This window comes from Mesocricetus auratus, unplaced genomic scaffold (genome assembly GCF_017639785.1).
Source record: "Mesocricetus auratus isolate SY011 unplaced genomic scaffold, BCM_Maur_2.0 Super-Scaffold_15014, whole genome shotgun sequence".
NCBI lineage: Eukaryota > Metazoa > Chordata > Mammalia > Rodentia > Cricetidae > Mesocricetus > Mesocricetus auratus.
Genome location: NW_024429186.1, coordinates 2287583 through 2310007, shown reverse-complemented (window position 1 = coordinate 2310007; position 22425 = coordinate 2287583). Strand labels below are relative to the sequence as shown.

The following is a 22425-nucleotide window of genomic DNA, read 5'->3' as shown; positions in this document are numbered from 1 at the left end:
AAGTAGCACTTCTCCACGGCCCCTGCGTCAGCTCCTGCCTCCGGGTTCCTGTCCTGTCTTCCCTGGATAATGGACTACAAGCTGTAAGATGAAATAAACCCTTCCTTCCCACGTCGCTCTTGGCCATGGGGTTTTGCCACTGCAGTAGAAACCCTGAGTGAAGTAAATGTCACATGCAATTAGAAACCCTAAGTAAAGTAAATGTTACATGCAATTAACAGTCAGAAGGTTATTTTTAGAAGGTTTAAGGTAAAATTTCAATATACAGATGTGAAACAAGAATCAAGTTGCTTATTTCAAACATGACGAGCCTTCCTTAAAATGTTGGTCTGCTCTTGGTAAGGCCTGAAACGGAACCGCTTCTTATCGTGGATTTATTTTCTCCTTCGGCTTTTGTAGGGCTGTTGGTTTTGCTTTGGGGAATGCAATCTTAAGAGGCCTTGTGTCTGTGTAAGCATCTGTTTGCTTTAAGGTTTTCACAGTGACATCTGGGCTTACAATAATAGTTAAGTGAGCTGCTGTCGGGTGGTAATCATGTCTGATATATCCCACTGACATGGATTTTATACCCTTTTAAAAGCCCGAGGTTCCTAACACAATGCTGTCTGTTGTGAATGTCCTGTTAATACGCTATGAGAAGAACACCACGGATCAGGCTGCTAAGTCACCGGACACATGGGGAGTCGATCAGGGGCCGTATTGCTTTATCCGTCCTCATTGCAAAACAAATTTATAATAAAAAAGAGTTTAACACAAGATGCATTAATAATACTATTTGAAAGAGGCTCTCAACTGTACTGTTTATAGAAGGCTAAGTCACAGCGGAAGGTACATCTGTAGATACGCGTGTTCTAAATCGACAGAAAAGCACCAATTCTCATGATGTGATTTCAAAATCTTCGCAGTCGCCTGCTGTCCACCCAGGTGTTGTGGTTTGAAAGTGAAATGACCCCCGAACAGACTCACGTTTAACACCTGTTCTCTCTTAAGTGGCTCTGTCTGGGGAGGTGGTGGGGAAGGGGAGTTAGGAAGTAGGGCCGGGATAGCAGAATTAGATCACCGGGGTGTGCTTTTTAGAGTTCCTGGTCTCCTCTATGCTTCTGTGTCCACCAGCTACTGAGGGGTTCTGCCTCACCACGGCCCCAGAATCAACACAGCTTCAAGCTGTGGGCCGAAACCTCCGAAATCATGGACAGAAAAAAACCCTTCCTCCTTTCAAGATGTTTGAGCGTGTGGTCTGTCACAGGGTCAGACAGCCTAACTAACCACTAGGCAAGCCAACTGACCTAGCCATACCTTTCCAGCTGGGGAAGGGGCTCTTAAGTGCGATTGCCTAAATGCCAACCTCCTGCCACTAGGTGGAGCTACAGGATAGCGTCTAATGTTTATCCCCTTGTCCTGGCTGACCGGTTTTTTTTTTTTTCCTGTGTCCTTTTACATCTGCTTTACATAGCCTTGATGCAATCTCTGCAAAACCAGCAGTAGATGGTCAACTAGACAAAACAGAGTGCCAAATCCCCACTGAGTAATGGACAAAAAACAAGGTGTGTGTGTGTGTGTGTGTGTGTGTGTGTGTGTGTGTGTGTGTGTGTGTATGTGATAATAGCCTCCCTAGACACTGGAATTTAAAAAAAAAAGTCCTTTCAGTCCCAAAGCCACACAGGAAGTATGACGAGGCCAGAGACACCTCTCTGGGACCCTTCCCCCTGGCGCTAGAAAATGCTTAAAACCCAATGACTGGGTTTATCGTTTCTATGACTTATCTCCTAGCTCAAGTGACCGGGACCCACAGATGAATCTGCATTTTCGAACTTCCTGGTTTCTGACCCCCCCCCTTAAGCTGTGACAGTGTTATGAAGACGGGTGAGGGCCATCTGAGAATAGCTCTCCAGTTTTGGCCAACGCCGTAAATAATCCATGTCATGCTGTTCTTTATAGTGTTTTTTGCAGAGGTCAGAAGAGGACATTGGGTCCCCTGGAACTGGAATTAATGATGGCTGTGACCCACCATGTGGGTTCTCGGAACCAAACTCAAGCTCTCTGCAAGAGCAGCCTGTGCTGTTAACTGCTGAGCCAGCCCTCTGGTTCCTGTATTTTGTTGTTTGCTTTTGGAGACAGGGTCTCACACAGCCCAGGTTGGTGTGGAATTTGCAGTTCAGCCAAGGCTGACCATGAACCTCCGATCTTCAGCCTCCGGGCCCATGTTCTGTGAATTATACACATGCAACACCGAATCTTGCTTAATACATGATTTTATTTATTTATTTTTTTAAAATAGGGTCTCAGCCATATGTGGTGTTGCACGCCTTTATTCCCAGCACTTGGGAGGTAGAGGCAGGTGAATCTCCCTGAATTTCAAGCCAGCCTGGTCTACATAGCGTGATACAGGTCAGCCAGGGTGGCCAAACAATAACAACAACAAATTAAAAAAAAAAAAAAAGAAAAGAAACAAAAGTAAGGTCTCACGTATCCCAGGCTAGCCTATGTAGCCAAGGATGACCTTGAACTTCTGATCCTCCTGCCTTTGCCTCCCCAGTGTGGGGATTACAGGCGTGGACACCTCGCCTGATTACAGCATTGGTGGGGATTGTGTCAACCGCACTACACGGCTACGTTGTTTCCAGCTGATGCAGGAGGGTGGCTGGGCCTCCCCGGCAAGCTGCAGTCACACATGATAAACTTCGTATCGTCCCTAGGAAGATTTTCCCGGGAGGACATAACAGAGATCACCAACCCTGGGTATTTTAAGACGCGATGGTGGTTCCAAGCTTGGTAATGCACCCCCCCCCCCAGAGGTGCGGCATCACTTTTGATTGACGGTTTGGACGGAGAGGTTGGCTCCAGTAGAATCCACAAGGCCCTTTCAGCCACCGCGGGCTTTATTCCGCAAGTGCAGGCAGGGCCAGTGCAAACATTGCGCTGACTACAAAGCTGATTCGCTTACAGACAAATCCAGAGTTTGGGGGCAACCACTGCAGCAGAGGGAGAGAGGAGGCCGGGAGAATGACCTATCACAGTCCTCCACGGGTCTCCAGGGCCGTTTCACGTCGGTTAAGGGCAGGAACTAAACTAGCTCTTGGGGGTGGGAGTGGGGGTGGGGGGAGGCTTTCATGTTTCCCTTTCTCCCGTCATACTTACGATTAGTTCTGGGGAAGCCTGGAGAAATTTCCCCGTACGCTAAGGGTTGTGTGCAAAGCCATTTTGGGACTCTGGTTCTATGCGAGAGGATAAACGCTGCCGTGCAAAGACCTGATTTGTGTTTGTGCCTAAATTTACAGCATCTTTTGCCGCTGGATAGCCCAAACTGCATCTTAGCCGTCTACTAGGGACTTCACTTCGGAGTCCCACCTGGCCTCCACCACACCAGAACTAAGTTATTCCACCACAGGGATCTCCTTCAGGAACCCTGAGCGACCGGTTAGCCCACCCCGCCCACCCCCACCCCCACCCCCACCCCCCCAGCGTGTTACTTCAAAGTTTTTATGCGCAGCAGTGGTGTTAGGACTGCCAAGGAGGTGGATGGGTGTGTTAGGGGGAACACGGAGGGGATTGAAAAGACCTCACAGTCAGTTCATTCCAACCCCCCCCCCCATTCCCCTGAGCCTTTGTAGGGAGGCTCGCTCCCACTGTAAGTCGTTGCCCTAGGCAGAACGGATGCCGTGGAGCGATGGCCCCTGGTCAGCTGACCTTAAGGTGATTATCCTGGAAAGTGCAGGTGGGCCCCCATATAATGGCATCCCTTTAAATAGAGTAGATGCGGGGAGGAGTGTGAAAACCGGTGTGCTACCTACCCCTGCAAGGTCGGGCTAGCTGCTGCAGCCCAGGCTACTGGAGGGTCTAGAGAAGAAAGGTGGGCGGGACCAAGGTAAGAAAGTGCTTTCCCTTGCTGGGAGGTGGTGGTGCACGCCTTTAATCCCAGCACTCGGGAGGCAGAGACAGGCGGATCTCTGTGAGTTCCAGGCCAGGCTGGACCGACAGCCTCCAAAACAATACAGAGAAACCCTGTCTCGTAAAAACAAACAAACAAACAAAAAAGTGCTTTCCCTCGGGGTTCCCAAAAAAGGGGTGCAGTCTTGCAGGCACCTCGATTTTAGCTTCATGAGATCCATTTTTGGACTTTTGGTCTCCATTGGAAGCTCAGTTGAAGTGGTTTTAAGTCACTTTGTGACTGTTTGCCACAAAAACAGCAGCAGGAAGGTCAGAGGTGATGAACCAATAAACCAGTCTGCTTCCATTTTAGGCTTCAAAGCCATCTTGTAGCAAGACAAGCTAGGCTAGTTCCTACTTACGATGAGATCTCTGTTTCTCAAGGGTTGGGCTATGTCTCACCTATAACCTTCACTGCACATGGTTCTGAAGTGCCTGTTCCAGGAAATGGCAGCGGTGACTTTGTTTCTAAAAGTTGCTATGACAGGTTTGCAACCCTACCTTTGTTTCAAAAACTTACTATGGTCGCCTGCTGTTATGACCACCTTAGTACAATCTGCTTCTGCAACCCCATCTAACTGCCTGCCAGATCCCCCCATTTGCAGACCCTCATCTTGACCATGTTCCATGCTGGCCCTCTTGAACCCCACCTTAGGGAGGAAGGCAGCCCATATACACGAATAAAAAAGCTTGGTTTGGTTAATTGCTTGCTTTAATGAGTTTGGCCATGATGATTTGGGTCGGCTGCTTTTTCTCCTGGAATGTTTGGGATTACCGATACCTACTGTCTAGTCCAGGTTTGAAATCAATGGCACTCCTGGACTTCAGGTCCACATATTAGATTCTAAATCCCAGATGCATTTTGCCCATGAAAGTAAGTTTACTCTCAGGTGTTTAATAGTCAGAGGGAAAAAAAAAGTCCTGATCTACAGCTGCTGCTGGCTGCTGGTTTGTAACTGGTGAATGTCTGAACTCATGGACCACTTCCAGCTATAGCAGTGGAGCATAAAGCTGTAACGTGTACTCTTTCCTGCCAGCTGCCTGGGTCCTGCCGCTGTCTCTGCCCCCAAATAACACAGGAGATACTATATTAATTATGAAGCTGTTGGCCATTTGCTATGGTTTATTAATGGCTAGCTCTGACTTAATTATTAGCCCATAATTACTAATATTTATTTTTATAAGGACTTATCCTACTAAGGATGCAGCCTCATGCATCCTCTCTTCCTGGGATCACAAGGCAACTCTCTTGACTACATTTCCCAGAATCCTCCTCGACTCCTAGTCCCACCTATCTTGTTTCCCTATTGGTCAACAGTGCTTTATTTATCAACCAATAGGACAACATGTACACAAGGATCCCCCCCCCCCATCATGATGGAATCTGAGGAAACTTAAATCTGTTTCAGGAGCATGGTCACTCAAAATGGCTGCAGAGTAAACCATCTTTTATTCCCTTGATGAGCATGGGGGTGGGGGTTCTGAGTCTGTGTGTGTGTGTGTGTGTGTGTGTGTGTGTGTTAACAATTATGGCCCCACAACCAAGGTGGAATGATCCACTTTCCACCTAAGGAATCAACTGATTGGAAGCATGAACCATTGAGTGCAAACCATCTGGTGTTATTTCCTTGGGCAGGGAGAGTTCTTTCCAGGGTTGGAGACTTGCCTTGATTTCATCTTTTCCTGAGTCAGTTAATGAGGAACCTACTTTGATAGATACCCTTTGGTCTGCTTTTGAAGCCCTTTGATCTAAGGCATCTGGTTTGTGTGTTGGCTTTAGAGGCATTTTGGTGTAGGCATTTTAGTTTGGTTCTTTGCTTGCTTTCAGATATCTAAGGGCATTTTGGATTTCGCCTGACTTTGGAACTTTGAAGGCGTTTTAGGGCTCTGTATTGTTTATTTTGATTTTCACTGTCTTTGAAATGTTTCAATTTATTGCCATTGGCCCTTTGCATCCTGAAATCCCTCCCGAAATATATAATTCTGCATTTTCCCTGCTACTTCCCCTGCAGCCTTGCCAGGCCTTTATCTTAGAAAGCTGATCGGCATCTGATGATGATGGCACTGGGCAAGACGCCCTTGTTCCCTCCCACCACCGAAGTGTGGAAGTGTCTGGGGGACACCCCAACCGTGTGCAATGTCCTCATTGGGAGCCCACCCCAAATATATCCCGTTCCTGGGTCACAAGGAACTTCATGGTCTTTCCCAACTAGACACCTATGAGGGATTGGTCACCCAATGTCCTGAACCTGCTAACACTTGCTTAGCTGTGAAAAATAACCCCGAGTCAATGGGAGGAGACGGCTCTCAGGACAACAGCTGAGAAAGTCCATTCCAAAGCAGCACATAAAACTAACCCAAAACACTCCCCAGCTAGCATGGGCAGAAAGGAAAATGTTTTTTTCTTCTTTTTTTAATTTGAATTAGAAACAAGCTTGTTTTACGTGTCAATCCCAGTTCTCTCTTCCTCCCCTCTTCTCCTACCCCCCACCAACCCCCATTCCCTTTCTGCTCCCCATAGATGGTGAGGCCTTCCATGGGACATCTTCAATGTCTTTCATATCCTTTGGAGCAGGGCCTAGTCCCTCCCCCGTGTGTCTAAGCTGAGAGAGTATCTATCTATGTGGAATGGGCTCCCAAAGTCCATTCATATGCTAGGGATAAATACCGATCCACTACCAGAGGCTGTATAGACTGCCCAGGCCTCCTATCTGACACCCACATTTAGGGGTCTGGGTTGGTCCTATGTTGGTTTCCCAGCTATCAGTCTGGGGTTCATGAGCTCCCCCTTGTTCAGATCAGCTGCCTCTGTGGGTTTCACCTGCCTGGTCTTGACCCCTTTGCTCATCACTCTTCCCTCTCTGCAACTGGATTTCAGGAGTTCAGCTCAGTGTTTAGCTGTGGGTGTCTGCTTTTGCTTCCATCAGCTACTGAATGAAGGTTCTAAGATGGGAAAAAGAAAAAGAATTTTAAAACTTATGGAACAAGGTTTCCAAAAAGGAAGAAAGGAATGTTGGAAAGCAAATGCTCTTTCTAACAAAAAGCAGTTTCAAGGTACTTGTAATGAGTTAAATCTTTAATAAGCGATTAATTTTAATTTTGTAAGCAATTAACTTAAATTTTGTTAAGAAAACAGGAAATACTAGCAGTCTCCTACATTTTTATTTAAAATTGCCTTACTATAATGATTTTCTAAATATTGTAATAATTATGATAAAATGAAAGTATGGTGACTACAGTTTTTAAAAAATAAATATGATTGCAACTAAGTTAAAAATAGTGTATAATTTTTTAATGTTTTAAGGTTATTTCAATACCCTGAGACAGGGATAAAAGACATGCACCACCACACATGGCTCAATTACATTTATTTTTATTTATTTATTTTGGTTTTTTGAGACAGGGGTTTCTCTGTGTAGCTTTGGAGCCTGTCCTGGAACTCCCTCTGTAGACCAGGCTGGCCTAGAACTCACAGAGATCCACCTGCCTCTGCCTCCCGAGTGCTGGGATTAAAGGCGTGCGCCACCACCGCCCCGCCTCAATTACATTTATTTTTAATAAACTGAATAGTAAGTTTACATATTTATGCTTTAGTGACTATCTTATAAAGTTCTCAAACGTGTCTGTTGGTTCTGATGAGCTGGTCCAGGCTATCTGCAGCATATGGCAGCCAACACTACTTCCTTGTCAGCCCGTCGCCCTTAGGATGCCTTCTCAGCTGCCACACAGACTAATGAGGTCACAGAAGACTAGGTATGTTGCATCTGAGCTGCCTTGTGATCCAATTCTTCTTGGGGCCCCGGGAAGACGGCAGGTCTCCTTGAGAGTCACCACCTGGTAGGCAGGCATTAAGAAGGTCCATGCTGTGCAGGTCATTTCTTCATGGGCAGGAGCTGTCTCTGGGAGGACAAGCCTGAGTTAAGGGAGACTTGGGGTGTTCCTATTCTTTCTATTAGGATCCCACTGCTTTCCTGGTGGTGACTTACTTAGTACCCTAAGTTTTTTTGTTTGTTTGTTTTGTTTTTAAAGCAGTGACAATATTGACTTTGTCATAATAACAGATGCTGTTATGCATAATTGAAACACAGCAAATAGATACAATGTAATGTGTCACTCCCAAGAGATGGGGGAAGCCCTTCTGTGTATGTGTTGTCTTATTGGTTTATTAAATAAAGCACTGTTGGCCAATAGGGAAGCAAGAAAGGTGGGACTAGGAGTCGGGGAGAATTCTGGGAAACTGAGGCACAGTCAGTCATGATGTAGGACTCCAGAGAAGTAAGGGGTCTGGACCCCTTTCTCCAGTAAGAGAAGACCACGTGGAAATACTCAAGATTAGCAGTTATGGGTTAATAATTAAGTCAGAGCTAGCCGATAAGAAACCAAAGAAAACGGCCAACAGCTTCATAGTTAATAATAGCATCCTGTGTGTTATTTGGGGGCTGAGACAGCTGTGGGACCCAGGCAGCTGGCAGGAAGACTACATGTTACACCCAAGTGTCACCACTGTGCGTAAATGATTAGCTACTCGGTTTACCTACTTGTGCTTGCCTCTCTGGGTACCTGAACATGGTCTGGTAGTAGAGACACTACAAATTTTATATGCATGAGTAAAATGCTTGAATTTTCTTTCTTTCTTTCCTTCTTTCTTCCTTCATCCTTCTCCTTCTCTCCTTATCTCCCTCTCTCCCTCCCTCTCTCTACCTTCTTTCTCCCCCTCCCTATTTTTTTTTTTTTTGGTTTTTCGAGACGGGGTTTTTCAGTATTGTTTTGGAGGCTGTCCTGGAACTCGCTCTGTAGACAGGCTGGCCTCAAACTCACTCAGAGCTTGTCTCTGCCTCCCAAGTGCTGGGATTAAAGGCATGTGCCACCAACGCCTGACTTTTTTTTTCTTTGTTTTTGAGACAAGGTCTCAGGTGCAACCCTGTCTAGTCTAGAACTCACTTTGTACATCAGACTGGCCTTGAATTCACAGCTGGTTCTGTCTCCCAGGTGCTGGGATTGAAATTTGCTGACTCAGTTTTTTCTTTTTTGAGACAGGGTCTTGCTACGTAGTCTAGGCCTGGAGCTCACTATGCTGTCTATGTTTTCCTTGATCTCTCAGACTTCTTGGATGCTGGGATTATAGGCTGGCAACACTTGCCCGGCTGAAAGCACACAGCCTGTTTTAATGCTAGGCCTTCATGGCAAAAGCTGCCAGGGCAGTGGTTTCCAAGCTTAAACAACACACATTAGAATCATTGGAAAACTTGATAAAACACGGGTTGCTCAACCTGGCCCTCATGTTTCTGAACCAAGAAGCTTTGGATGTGCTCTGAGAAGTCAGTCCCCACCCCTTCCCTGCCCCCAAGTCACAGAGCAAGATGCTTGAGAATTCACAGACTTGGCCACATTCTGTTCAGGTCTGGCCAATCTCTCCACACTTGTGTCAGATGAAGGCAAACACTACGGTTCTCCTCGTGGCGGTCTGTGTGTCTGTCTGCTCATCACCCTCTCTGATTCTAGGCTGTGTCCATGGACACTACTAGCTTGATGAAGGGCATACCGAGCACAAGCAGGCTGGAGTTTTTGTATTGTAGCTAGGCAGCTGCACATCTTGGAATGTTTGAAGTGACATAGCTGGTAACTGGGATGAGAGCATTCTTGTGTTCTTTGGTTCAATAATAAATATTTCCATCCAGCTGCAGCTACGGGGTTAGCAGACTTGAAATCCATATCAGTACTGGTCTATACATGCCATAGAGCTCCTGTGACACTGCAGATCATGTGTCGTAGAGCAATAGGAATCTGTCTCTGGGCATCTTTAGAAGTCTGAAATCATGGTGCATTCAGGGTTGGTTGCTCCACCTTGAGGAAGAACCAATTCCAGGTCTTCTCCCTCACTTCTAGAAGTTGACTGGTAATCTTCAGTATTGTAGATTGTAGTAATAAAAAATTTTATTATTTTTCACTAACTAAACCTTTTCATTGACTTTACATCCCATCCATAATTTCCCCTCCCTCATCTCTGTCGGATCCTTTCCCTTGGGCTCCTCTCTGAACCCCCATCTGCTCCTCTGTTTCTGTTCAGAAAGGGGCATGTCTTTCATGGTGCCAACACAGAATATCAAGTTGAAGTAAGACTAAGCTTCCCACCCCTTGTATTGAGCCTAGGTGAGGCATCGCAGTATGAGGAATAGGTTCCCAAACGCAAGCCTTAGGGACAGACCCTGATCCCACTGTTAGGAGTCCCCACAAACAGACCAAGGTACACAACTGTCTTACATACGTAGAAAGGCCTAGGTCCATCCCATACAGGCTCCGCGGCTGTTGGTCGAGTCTGTAAGCTCCTATGAGCCCAGGTTAGTTGTTTCTGTGGGTTTCCCAGTCATGACCTTGACCACCCTGGCACGAAAAAGCACTCCTCCCTCTCTTCAACAGGATTCCTGGAACTTGGCCTAGTGCTTGGTTGTGGATCTCTTCATCTGTTTCCATCAGTGCTGGATGAAGGCTCTCTGGTTGACAATTAAGGTAGTCGCCAATCTGATTATAGTAGATGAGCCACTTTAGGCACCCTTTCCCCTATTGCTAAGATTCTTAGCTGGGGTCATCCTTCTGGATTCCTGAGAGTTTCCCTGGCGCCAGGTTTCTCCCTGACCCCCCAAATGACCCCACCCTATCAAGATATCGCTCTCATTAACCCCCTCTGTCCCACCCCCAAACCCAGCCAATCCAATCCCTCATGTTCCTACCCACCCCCACCCCAACCCCTAGCTTACCCAGGAGATTTCTTCTGTTTCCCCTTTCCCAGGGAAATCTAGGTGTCCCCCTTTGGGCCCTCATTCTTACTTATAGTGTTTCTCTGGGGCTGTGGATTGTGGCATGGTTATCCTTTATAGCTAATGTCTACTTATGAGTGAGTACATAGCATGTTTGTCTTTCTGGGTCTGGGTTACCTCACTCAGGACAATTTTTTTCCTAGTTCCACCCATTTACCTACAAGTTTCATGGTGCCATCATTTTTTTGCAGCTGAGTAACACTCCGTTGTGTAAATGCACTACATTTTCCTCATCCATCCTTCAGCTGAGGGGCATCTAGGTTGTTTCCAGTTTCTGACTATTATGAATAATGCTTCTATGAACTTCGTTGAGCAAGTGTCATTGTGGTATGATTGAGCGTCCTTTGGGCATATGCCCAAGGTTGGTATTACCCGGGTCTTGAGGTAGATTGATTCCCAATGTTCGGGTTATGGATGCATTGTCCTAGCTCTCATTTTCATGTCTGCATGGTGTCCTGTGCTGCCAACCTGTCTCTGAATTCCAGTTGTCCCTTTCCATAGAGCCCACAAACAACATAATGTTGACTTAGTGACTTGCAAAGGCCCTATTTATCCTGGTAGCAGCACAGTTAAAAGTACTGGAACTTGGGACTCTAACTTCTAGGAAAACATAATTCAGCACATAAATGTGCTGTAAACTCAGGCATAGGGGCTGTTAATATTGAGGATCCAACACCATCATAGAGTAGGAACAACCAAATCACAATGCACTTTGCCTGCATTGTATTCTCCTAAAACCAGTTACTAAGAGCTGGCTGGGTTCCTTTTTGCTCATTCCAGATAGAAGTCATGGGTAGGAGATGAAAAGCTCTTCCAACACTGGCTACCCCTGTGAATTCCTGAGTCCTGTGAACCAAACTGTCAGATCCAGGGGGTTATAACTCCAAATGCTGGGAGCTAAGACCCTATTGCTTCCTGCCCTAGAAGCTAGAGACACAGCTCTGAGTACCCTGGGCTACATCTCTGGTGACCTCAGCACTTGGCGCCTATTGTAATGAGCAGCAAGCGACAGAAGGTGGCGCCTGTAGCCCCGTCCTTAGGCCAGAGTATCCGAGAGCCCTGAGCGCTAGGATTTGGCAGCTCCTTGGAATTCTCCCAACAGCTGGGTCCCACGGTTGTCTTCTCTGGCTATTCATAGTCTCCTGTCTGCCTTCAGCCTCATCTTTCTACTTCCGCCATCTCCTGTTGTCTCTGGAGACCCTGCTCCCACCGTGTGTGTTCTGGCTGCTGCCTTAAAAAAATACACATATTTTTTGTTATTTTATGTGTATTATGTATTTGGCTCCGTGGATGTTTCTGCACCGGGTGTGTGTCTGGTACCTGTGAAACACAGCAGAGGGTGTCAGGTCCCCCGGATCTGGGGTTATAGATAGTTCCGAGCCACCATGTGAGTGCTAAGAATTAAACCCAGGTCCTCTGGGAGAGCAGTCAGTGCTCTTAACCCCTGAGTCATCTCTTCAGCCCCTCAGCTGCCATTCTTACTGTCTTCTCTTGTGTTACCAGAGCAGCATGCTCTAATAAGAAAAGGCAGGCTTTGGGCTGGAGAGATGGCTCAGCAGTTAAGAGCACTGGCTTCTCTTCCAGGGGTTCTGAGTTCAATTCCCAGCAGCCACATGGTGGCTCACAGTCATGTGTAATGGGATTTAGTGCCCTCTTCTGATGTGCATAGAGACAAGTCACTCATATACATAAATAAATAAATATTTTTTTAAAAGAAAAAGAAAAGGTAGGCTGGAAAGATGCTTATTCCACAGAAGCCTTTTATCGGACCCAATGTTGCAAAGACTAGGAGACATAGGTGATACTTCACAGGGAATTCCAAAAGTGGACCGAAAGAGCCTGCTTAGATCGTTAGAAATGAACTATCAAGGGTTTTGGCTCCACTCACAGCCTAGTTTCCATGCCAGTGAAGGCTCTATTTGAACGAATCACTGGTCTTCTTTGGGGCCACTCAGAGGAAGGCTCCCCCTCTGGCTGGGGCACCAGGTTGCCAGTCACTTAGAATACACAGGGGCTTGTGATGGGAATACCCGGTGCAGGCTGTGTGAAGCCGCAGGTACCAGAGTCAAAGAGTTCAAAGCAGCTGGTAGCTTTTCACTCAAGGCATCTGGAGCAAATGGGCAGGGTCTAACAGCTCTTAACCAGGGAGCAGGACATCTCTGGAGCCCAATATCAGCATATTTAAGGAAAAATTAAAATTAAAATAAACAATTAACAGCCATTGCTGACAGAGGTTTAGCGGTATCTGGTACCCTCACAACGTTTAAGTCCTGTCCATGCACCCAAGGGAGATGGGGGTCCCTCTACTCTCTATTATTTGGTCCAAGAATGTTGTGGTGACTACTAACCAGCATATATGGGTAGCTAAGAAAACACTTTGTGTGCTTGTTTTGTATGAAAAATGAAATACCCCAATGTCACCCAGGAAGATAACAAGGGACACAGGGGGGCAGAGCTGGAGTTCCTGCTTTCTCCTTGTCTGGTTTGAAGCAGTTCCGAGCAGCAGATGTCGCTATTGCCTCAACGGAGAAATCATCCAAGCCCAGCCTTGGCAACTGTTCTTGCATTTTTTTTTCCTCTGCAAATGTAAGGCTCTCTTAGCTACACCCTGGGTCCCTTCTCAGACTCCCCTGTTCCCGATGCTTGCTAGCTCCAGATACAGCCGCCAAGGACCTCGTGATTAGGAACTTAAGGATCACATTGGGGGGCCCTGGGTGTGGCTCTAGTCCGCATTTCCCTGTGTTCCCCATTGCTTCTGTCAGCACCGATCTCCTCCTGGGGGCGCTGTGGGAACCACCGCCTCTAAGATGCATCTCCAGTGACGTGATAGCCAGGCCTTCAAAGAACTCGAGTTTCTAGTCTTCTCTCCTTCTGTTAGGACTAAGGTCCAAACTCCCCCCCGCCCCGCAATGAGTCTCGCATTTCAAAGTTGAATTTCTCCTTTTAAAAGAAGGGTACCCTGTGGCGGTAGGCGGACGGGGGGGGGTGCAGCTATTCAAATGCCCGCTATCTCCGCTGTCCCTGACACGTAGCCTCCTTGGTTGGCAAGAGTGCTTGCTCGTCCCTCACGGGACACCGAGTACCGACAGATGGAGGGAGTCACACCCCTAAAAGTCACTAGAGCCTGTCCTTTCTTTCCCTTTCTTTCCTCCCCCCCCCCCAACAAACGTAGACGCGCATGGCCCCACCGGAAATCTGAGCACTCACCCTCTACTCTTCAGCTGGGGGAAGGATGGGTGGGACCAGAAGAGGAAATGGCATTAGTGTGGGTGAGAACCTTAAAAGTCAATACACGGGCCGGGCGGCACCTGGGGGGCGTGTGGAGGAAGGACCAGGCAGAAGGGAAGCGGAGGCCAGGGCAGCCACCTGTTTTCAGGGTCATCTGCAGCTAGAGCAGTTTTTTTTTTTTCCCGTGGTGACCCTTGGGAGCACAGCTGTTCTCATGGACAGGTCCGAGCAACGCTGACCACGTGTCCTCGAAGGAAGAGACGGCCTGGGACGGCCCTGGCATCAGTTACTCACTCAGATAGTGTTATTGGTAGAGTTTTCTCTGTTTGCTTTAATCTATGTCCCCCCCCCTTTGAAAAAATATTAGGTGATGAACGCGCAGCAAAATGTGGTCCAAGTTGTGCCTTCCTAAGTATTTGCAAACAGAACTCACAAAACTGAAAGGGCCCTCGTACCAACCTTAGGAAACTCTCCAGGTACATTCAGACGTGGGTCCCTCAGAGCGGGCTCATGCCTTCACATCTGAGTCCCTACGGCTGAGAAACAAGTAACAGGCAATTAGCAGATAGTTCTTATTACCTGTGAGATGTTCCTGTTCCAGTCCCCTTCCATTCTCCCATGTGCGGGAGGGCAAGCCTGCATAGGTACGTGAGTCTCTTCCAGCCTTTGTACCCAGTGGCCCTTGAGATGGGAATGACAGCTTTCTAGCTGCGCCCCTGCCCCCCATGTCAGGTGCCAGGATAGGAGGCTCGCTGTCACCGAGGACACTGTGTGAGCCTGCAAACAGGGACCCACTGAGGAAGTATGAATGGCTGTTGACCAGAGAGAAATGGTGTTGCCCACTGAAGGAGCTGCATGAGAGGGGAGGGGGGGAAGGTAGTCACTGCTTGCTTTGACAGGATACACTCTGTCTGAGTGAGAGTGGACAGGGGGTACATGGTAACTCCAGCCACCCAGCTACAGGAACACCCTGCAAGGCCAGATAAGCATGCTCACTCACTCCAGACATACAGGAACACCCTGCAAGGCCAGGCAAGCATGTTCACTGCAGCCATCCAGCTACAAAACACTCACAGCAGCAACACTGCCAGATCCTTTCTGGTGCGTTTCCCTAAGAGGCCATTAGAAATTAGAATGTTCCGTGAAGGTGAGCATCTTTTTTTTTTTATTGTTTTTTATTTTTTATTTAGGTTAGAAACAATCTTGTTTCACATGTCAATCCCAGCTCCCTCTCCCTTCCCTCCTCCCCCGCCCTCCCCACCAGGTCCCCCAGTCCCTCACCCAGTCTCCACTCCAATTACCAAGGAGGGTAAGGCACTCCATGGTGGATCTCCAGAGTCTGTCATTTCATCCAGGGCAGGACCTATACCCTCCCCCAAGAGTCCCGGCTGAGAGAACCTCTCATATGGTGGCATGGGCACTCAAAATCTATTTGTACACCAGGGGTAAATACTACCCAAGGCCCCATAGATTACATAGGCCTCCTCACTGACACCCACATTCAGGGAGTCTTGGTCAGTCCCATGCTTTCCACACAGCCATCAATCTGAAGTCCAAGAGTTTCCCCTTGTTCAGGTCAACTGTTTCTGTGGGTTAAACCAGCCCAGTCTTAACTCCTTTGCTCATCAGTTCTCTCTTTCTGACACTGGATTCCAGGAGTTCAGTGTTTGTCTGTGGGTATCTGCCTCTGCTTTCATCAGTCGCTGGATAAAGGTTCTGTTTCCCAGACTCTCTGGCAGTGGGATTGTATGCTGGCACTCCCATGATTCATGTCTAAAATCCATAAATGAGTGAGTACATATCATGTTTCTCTTTTTGTGACTGGGTTACCTCACTCAGGATGGTTTCTTCTAGTGCCATCCATTTGCCTGCAAATTTCAAGATTTCATTGTTTTCTTTCACTGAATAGTATTCCATTGTGTAAATGTACCACATTTTCTCTATCCACTCTTCGGGTGAGGGACATCTAGGTTGCTTCCAGGTTCTGGCTATTACAAATAATGCTGCTATGAACATAGTGGAGCAGACATCCTTGTTGTATGAATGTGCATCTTTTGGGTATATACCTAAGAGTGGAATTGCTGGGTCTTGTGGTAGACTGATTCCCATTTTCCCAAGGAATCTCTGTACTGATTTCCAAAGTGGCTGTACAAGTCAGCACTCCCACCAGCAATGTAGGAGTGTTCCTTCCTTCCTCCCTCCCTCCCTCCCTCCCTCCCTCCCTCCCTCCCTCCCTCCCTCCCTCTCTCTCTCTCTCTCCTTTGTTTTCTGAGACAGGGTTTCTCTGTATTGTTTTGGGGGCTGTACTGGAACTCACTCTGTAGACCAGGCTAGCCTCGAACTAACAGAGATCCACTTGCCTCTGCCTCCCGTGTGCTGGGATTAAAGACGTGCACCACCAACACCCGGCTTTTCTTCACATCCTCTCCATCATAAATTGTCTTTGGTGTTTTTTGATTTTAGCCATTCTGACAGGAGTGAGATGGTATCTCAGAGTTGTTTTGATTTGCATTTCCCTGATGGCTAGGGATGTTGAGCACTTTCTCAAGTGTCTCTCAGCCATTTTAGTCTCCTCTATTGAGAATTCTGTTTAGTTTTGTACCCCATTTTTTGATTGGATCCTTTGGTGTTTTGGAGACTTGCTTCTTGAGTTCTTTGTAAATTTTAAAGATCAGCCCTCTGTCAGATGTGGGGTTAGTGACTATTTTTTCCCAATCTGTAGGGTGCCTTTTTGTCTTGCTGACTGTGTCCTTTGCCTTACAGAAGCTTCTCAGTTTCAGGAGGTCCCATTTATTAATTGTCGATCCCAGTGTCTGTGCTACTGAAGTTATGTTCAGTAAGCTCACTCCAATTCGTTCAAGGGTGCCTCCCACTTTCTCTTCTAACAGGTTCAGTGTGGCTGGATTTATATTGAGGTCTTTGATCAAATCATTTGGACTTAAGTTTTGTGCATGGCGATAGACATGGATCTATCTGCATTCTTCTACATGTCAGCATCCAGTTACGCCAACACCCAGTTATACCAGCACCATTTGTTGAAGATGCTTTCTTTTTTCCATTGTATATTTTTAGCTTCTTTGTCGAAAATCAGGTGTTCATACATGTACAGGTTAATGTCAGGGTGTTCAATTCGATTCCGTTGGTCTACCTGTCTATTTTTGTGCCAATACCAAGCTGTTTTCAGGACTACAGCTCTAGTTGGGGTTTCTATTGCAGTGATTAGGACCATGACCAAAACAACTTAGGGAGGAAAGGATTTGTTTGGCTTATGCATTCATATTATGTAATCCATCACCGAGGGAAGTCAGGGCAGGAACTCAATCCAGGCAGGAATCTGGAGGCAGGCGCTGATACAAGGCCACGGAGGGGTGCTGCTTGCTGGTTTTCCCACCATGGCTGGGTCAGCCTGCTTTCGTACAGCACCCGGGACCACCTGTTCATGGTGGTATCACCTAAAATGGGCTGGGCCCCTCCCACATCAACTAAGAAAATGCCCTACAGGCTTGCCTGGAGCCGGATCGTAGGGTAGCATCCTCTCAATAGAAGTGAGTGCCTCTCTAATAGACACCCAAACCAGACTGTCCAGTGGACCTTCTACCTGTCCACCTGACCTTCGCAAAGCGAGACAAGGTACTCGTCCCCCAGACTGTGCTCTGGGGGTTGGCTTGGGGTACACACTGAGTCTCGAGACTCAGATGACTGCTCCGGTTGTTACAACGTGGCGCTGTGTTCGAGAACAAGTTAAGTACAGCAGGCGCACACACATGCCACCGTGCCCACACCGCTCTTCCTCATCCAGGCCAGGAGCTGTCAGATCCTTTAGAATCAGAACTCTGGGGATGGGACAATGCAATCTTCCCACTAGGGTGGTTGGTGGATGAGTCACTTCCAGGCTAGGATTGAGACCGTGATGGGAAAGGACATCTCTTTATGGGTGTGTAATGGAGGTATTCATTCTATTAAAAAAATATATGTTTAGGTCAGGAGGAACTTAGAGCCCCTCAAATTATGCTCCAAGGATAGCTGTTGTTTTTTTTTTTAAATTAGATACTGTATGATCACGATGGAACATGAACTAGGAGATACATTAACCATGGAGTTTATTACGGGGGGGGGAGCAGAAGGCGGATGAAGAGAGAGACAAGGGATAGAGTGGGGGAGAGCGAAAGGTAAGAGAGGAGAGAGCAAGAGAAGAGAGCAAAGAGCGTAAGTGGGCGGCGGGGTCTGTCTTTTAAAGGGGTCCTTTGCACCTGCGTGCAGACAAGTACTCACGGAACCCCGGGCTGACCAGGGCACTGCCTGAGTGCATTCTGCCAGGTGACAGGGTCAGGCCAGCATAACGCCTGAATCCTTACAGTAGCACCTACCCTTTCCTGCTCTGATGGGGAGAGAGTGAATGTGTTCTGTGTCCCCTTATTGTCACATAGAATAAAATTACACAGGCACGGGGACAGACAACTCTGGGTATCTCAGGCTGTGAGATGATGCCCTAGTGAGTAGGGTTCCCTTTGACCCTTCTCCAAGGACAGCACCGAATCGATTGCCTGTCGCGTCTGCTTCTCGACCTGTGTCCGAGAACGTGCGGAGGGTGTCGGGGATTGACAACACAGAGACTCGTTCAACGATATAAAGAAAACTTTAAACAGGCTCCAAAAAAGGTTCAAGAAAACTTCCTAAGAAAGGCTCCCACCAGAGAAGCTTCTGCTCTCTCTTCTCCCCTGGCTGGTTCTGCTCTGACCCCAGAGGTGGATGTGTGTGGGTTTTGAAGGTGCGGTAGTCTTTGGACAAGGTCGAGGTCAGGGCAGTTTCCATGGGAAGGCCTTTTCCAGGAACTTACTGTATCGTTTTTAGTAAACATGTTTTTACTAAACATTGTCTTATAGCTGCCTACTCCCAGGCAGAAGGGGAAGTGGGTCTCTGCTCAAGGTCTGGTGTTCCCACAATTGCCCTTTCTCCTTGGAAGGGCAAGGTCCTGGTCTCCCAGATCCTGAGTCTGTCGGCACCCTTTGGTCTGTTTTCTTTGGTCACCAAGGATTCCCCCATGTGGCCATGATCCAGGTGTCCTGCTGGAATAGACACCGAGGAGAGATGTCGCCAGTAATGGAAGCCAGTGCAGCTCCTGAAAGCCTTCAATCCCCCGGTTGGGTTTGTACGCTCCTTTTATACTCTAAACCACAAGGTGAGGCAGGCAGGCAGGCAAGATTTTACAGAGGCCAACAGGGCCACGGCCCATTGTTTCAGCTCTTTCTCCAGGTCCCCTCTGTTCCATAGCAGTGCGAGCAAAGCAGCGCTTTAAGTAAATCAACAAGTCTGCCTGTGACAGTTGGTCTTTTCTACCGTATCCTACATCAGTCTCTTCCAGAAGAAGCTGGTGCTATTTTAGGTCTCCTCATTTTTTTTCTTTTAAGATAGAAGGCCCCCAGGGTGATGTAAGCGATATATTGATGACTGACCGGACAGCAGTGAGGGTCTCCCTTCCTGACTCCAGTCTATCCTTCCACGGCTTTTCAATCTTTTGTCTAGAAGAACCTGGCAATGAAGATCTGAAAAGAACCAGACAGGCCAGGCTAGTACAGATGTTGGAGAGGGGCTTCCTCTCAGGCGATTGCCTCTCGCCTTCCAGACCTCTCTCCTCTGCATGGTGGGTCTTGTTCAACGCTACCTACATTATTCCTGGTGTTTCCATGAGCAGGACTTCTCAGGACCTTCACAACAGATTGGAAGTCTCAGGCTTCTGATAAATGATATCGATGTGCTATGTTACAGTGTAGGGGTGCACACCCACCTGCGATCCACTCTTTCTCTCTCCCTCTCTTTTTCCCTCTCCCTCCCTCCCTCCCTCTCTCCCTCCCCCCTCTCTCCTCCTCATGATAATTATGTTTTTTTGTTTTTGAGACAGGGTGTCTCTATGTAGTCCTGGCTATCTTGGAGTTGCTATGGGGACCAGCCTGGCCTGAAACTCGCCGAGATTCTCCTGCCTCTGCCTCCTGAGTGCTGGAATGAAAGGGGTACACCACTCCACCTGACCCTGGTCTTTGTTTCTGATGGCTCTCAGTGGGTGCCAAGTAGCAAAACAACCTTATTTATAGAATGGATAGGAGGGCTTTTTATATAAACACACAGGTGGGTCACAGAAGAACTGGTGTGTGTGTCTTGGAGCCTGTGTTCTTCACTACAGCATCAGGAGAGCAGGGAAACTAAGTGACTGGGGATGGGCAGATAAACACATGAATTGATAGGACACTGGCCGGGAGATCCATAGAGACCTAAAGCAGTAGTCTGGTCACCTGGCTTCACTGCAAGCCATCACTTCGTGTGAGTTTGCAACGTCACCTCGCTTTGACCTTGCTGTGAGATGGATGGCAGTGATTCCCTCGTGGGTGGAGGGGGCGTTGCAGCAAGCCTGTCTGGAGACACCTAACAATTAGGAAGCATCATTAGTGTAACCTCAGGGGCAGTTGTCCTCCTGTGAAGGACTTGCTGCATCATATGGACAGGCAGCTGACCCTGGTCCAGGCCAGGATGGGAATGAACAAGGGTCCCCCCTCTTCTTGTCTGCTTCCACCCATTGTGTGTGTGGCAGTGCCCGTATCTTTAAGGTGGAGCTTAAATGAGTCTGTTCTGGTCCTGCAGCTTCTAGAAGTCTGTGCGGGCATGCCGCAGCTGACTCCTATTAAAGAGGATAATGGCTTCCCATGGTGGCGGCATCATACTCACGACTCAGAAGTAGCAGCCGACTGAAGGAATGTCGTTGCTGGGAAAATGAAGGGGAACGGCCACCCATTATCAGGATAACCCATCGGTGTAGAATCTCCCCAGGCGGTTCAGCCCCAAGCTCGTTTCGCCTTCAACAGTGTGAGCAGCTAGACATCTCCGTTACCTGCACCCCTCACCGTGTGACTCTTCCTCGTCACTGCCTTCTATAGACCAAGTCTCCCCGGGGGCAAGCTGTAATTGCCCCAAATCTAACCCATTTTGGCAACAAGGCTTTGTCAGTACCCACCTTGAGTATAGACCCCCATGTTCTGTCACCCATGGGCAATGACTGAGTCTCAGGACACAAAAGACATGGCGGCTCTGGACTGTGACTAAGTTCTGAGAATGTCACCAGTGCCCCAGAGAGGGAACACTCAAAGCTCTCCAAAGGGACTTGGGAAGACATCGCTTTCGCTTTTAACTGTGAGTGATAGATTGGAATGTCCGGTGACATCCGTGTGTCTGTAGGAATGGAAATGGGGTGAACTTGCTTCTGCCTTTTCAGGTACAAGTCATGGGGCTCAAAGAAAGACGCTTTTTTAGCTATGCTACACGAACACTCTTGCCCAGAGCAACACTGTACAAAGAAATGTACCACAGTGAGAGACAGGCCCTCTACAGGTGCTTGGGTGGGATAGAATTTTCACTTTTCACGGATTCTAATTACTTTGAAACGTTACTGTTGAAGTAGCCTCCCGTGGTTCATGGCTGTTACTTGTACAGCATTGCTCTGAGTTGAGAGCTTCATGCATCAGGCCCTCCAGAGGCTTATAGTCAGTGTATGGATGACTGGGGGAGCCCAGCGTCAGCGAGTTAAATATAAAACATTGGCCAGCCAGCAAGCTGCTCACCCTACTTGCCTGCTCCGTGGGGGGTTACCCACAAGAATAATAATGTAACGAATGAAATCTGTCTTCCTTTCTACTTACCCCGCAGAAAGAATTAGTTATTCTAAATCAAAGGCTGCTAATGAGCAAGGCGGCACACTCTAAACCTCTGTACACGTGATGTGATGGTCTCCAGGAAAGCAGAGGGAATTCTCCATTGGACTGTCTTTCTCTAGCGTGAGCATGGCACTTTGTCCCCCCTCTACTAGTCCTTTTGTTTCTGCCCAGCATCTGTTGCTCTATATTCCGGGCACCGTCTCTTGTTCCCCCTCTCGAACCCTGGTTTGTGATCCCATCCCTCTCTGAAAGAAGTTCTGTTTTGAGTGGGAACGGGGGTGGTAGCATAGCATGGATGATTCTTATTCCCCATGGGTGTGTGTGTGTGTGTGTGTGTGTGTGTGTGTGTGTGTGTGTGCGTATGAAGACGGTTCTTTATTTTCCTTCAATCAAATCGTCACACTGGTGGGATGCCTCGGCAGCCAGCCCGGGAGGAGTAGACTCCAGTATGCCATGAGTGGCCTTCACCGCCCAGGTTCTGATATTCCCAGGGTGCACTGGGGAGTTGGGCAAGGCTTTGGGAGCTGAGGCACCTGCTCTGTACCACAGCTTCCCCTGCCGTTACAGGGTGACCCTCACCCCCCTCCCCCAGAGAACGTCGGGTTCTTGAAATCACATCACCTTGTGCCTGAGAAAGTGTTCAAAGAGCAAGACCCAAGGTCTTAGTGGTTAGGGGACACATGTGGCTGGTGCTGCTGCCCCTCCCCCCCAGACAGACCTCCATCTTTGTAGGACATCCTGCTGTTGCTGTAGTT

The 22425-nt window shown here is 47.9% G+C and overlaps 1 long non-coding RNA gene across 1 annotated transcript in view; it reads left to right on the top strand.

Moving 5' to 3' along the window:
- The first annotated feature begins 7527 nt into the window (after window positions 1-7527).
- LOC110343612 overlaps window positions 7528-22425 on the top strand; it is a 120934-nt gene continuing 106036 nt past the window's right edge. Inside the window, exon 1 of the long non-coding RNA XR_005876047.1 lies at window positions 7528-7680. This is a non-coding gene — a long non-coding RNA (uncharacterized LOC110343612). The remainder of the gene's footprint in view (window positions 7681-22425) is intronic.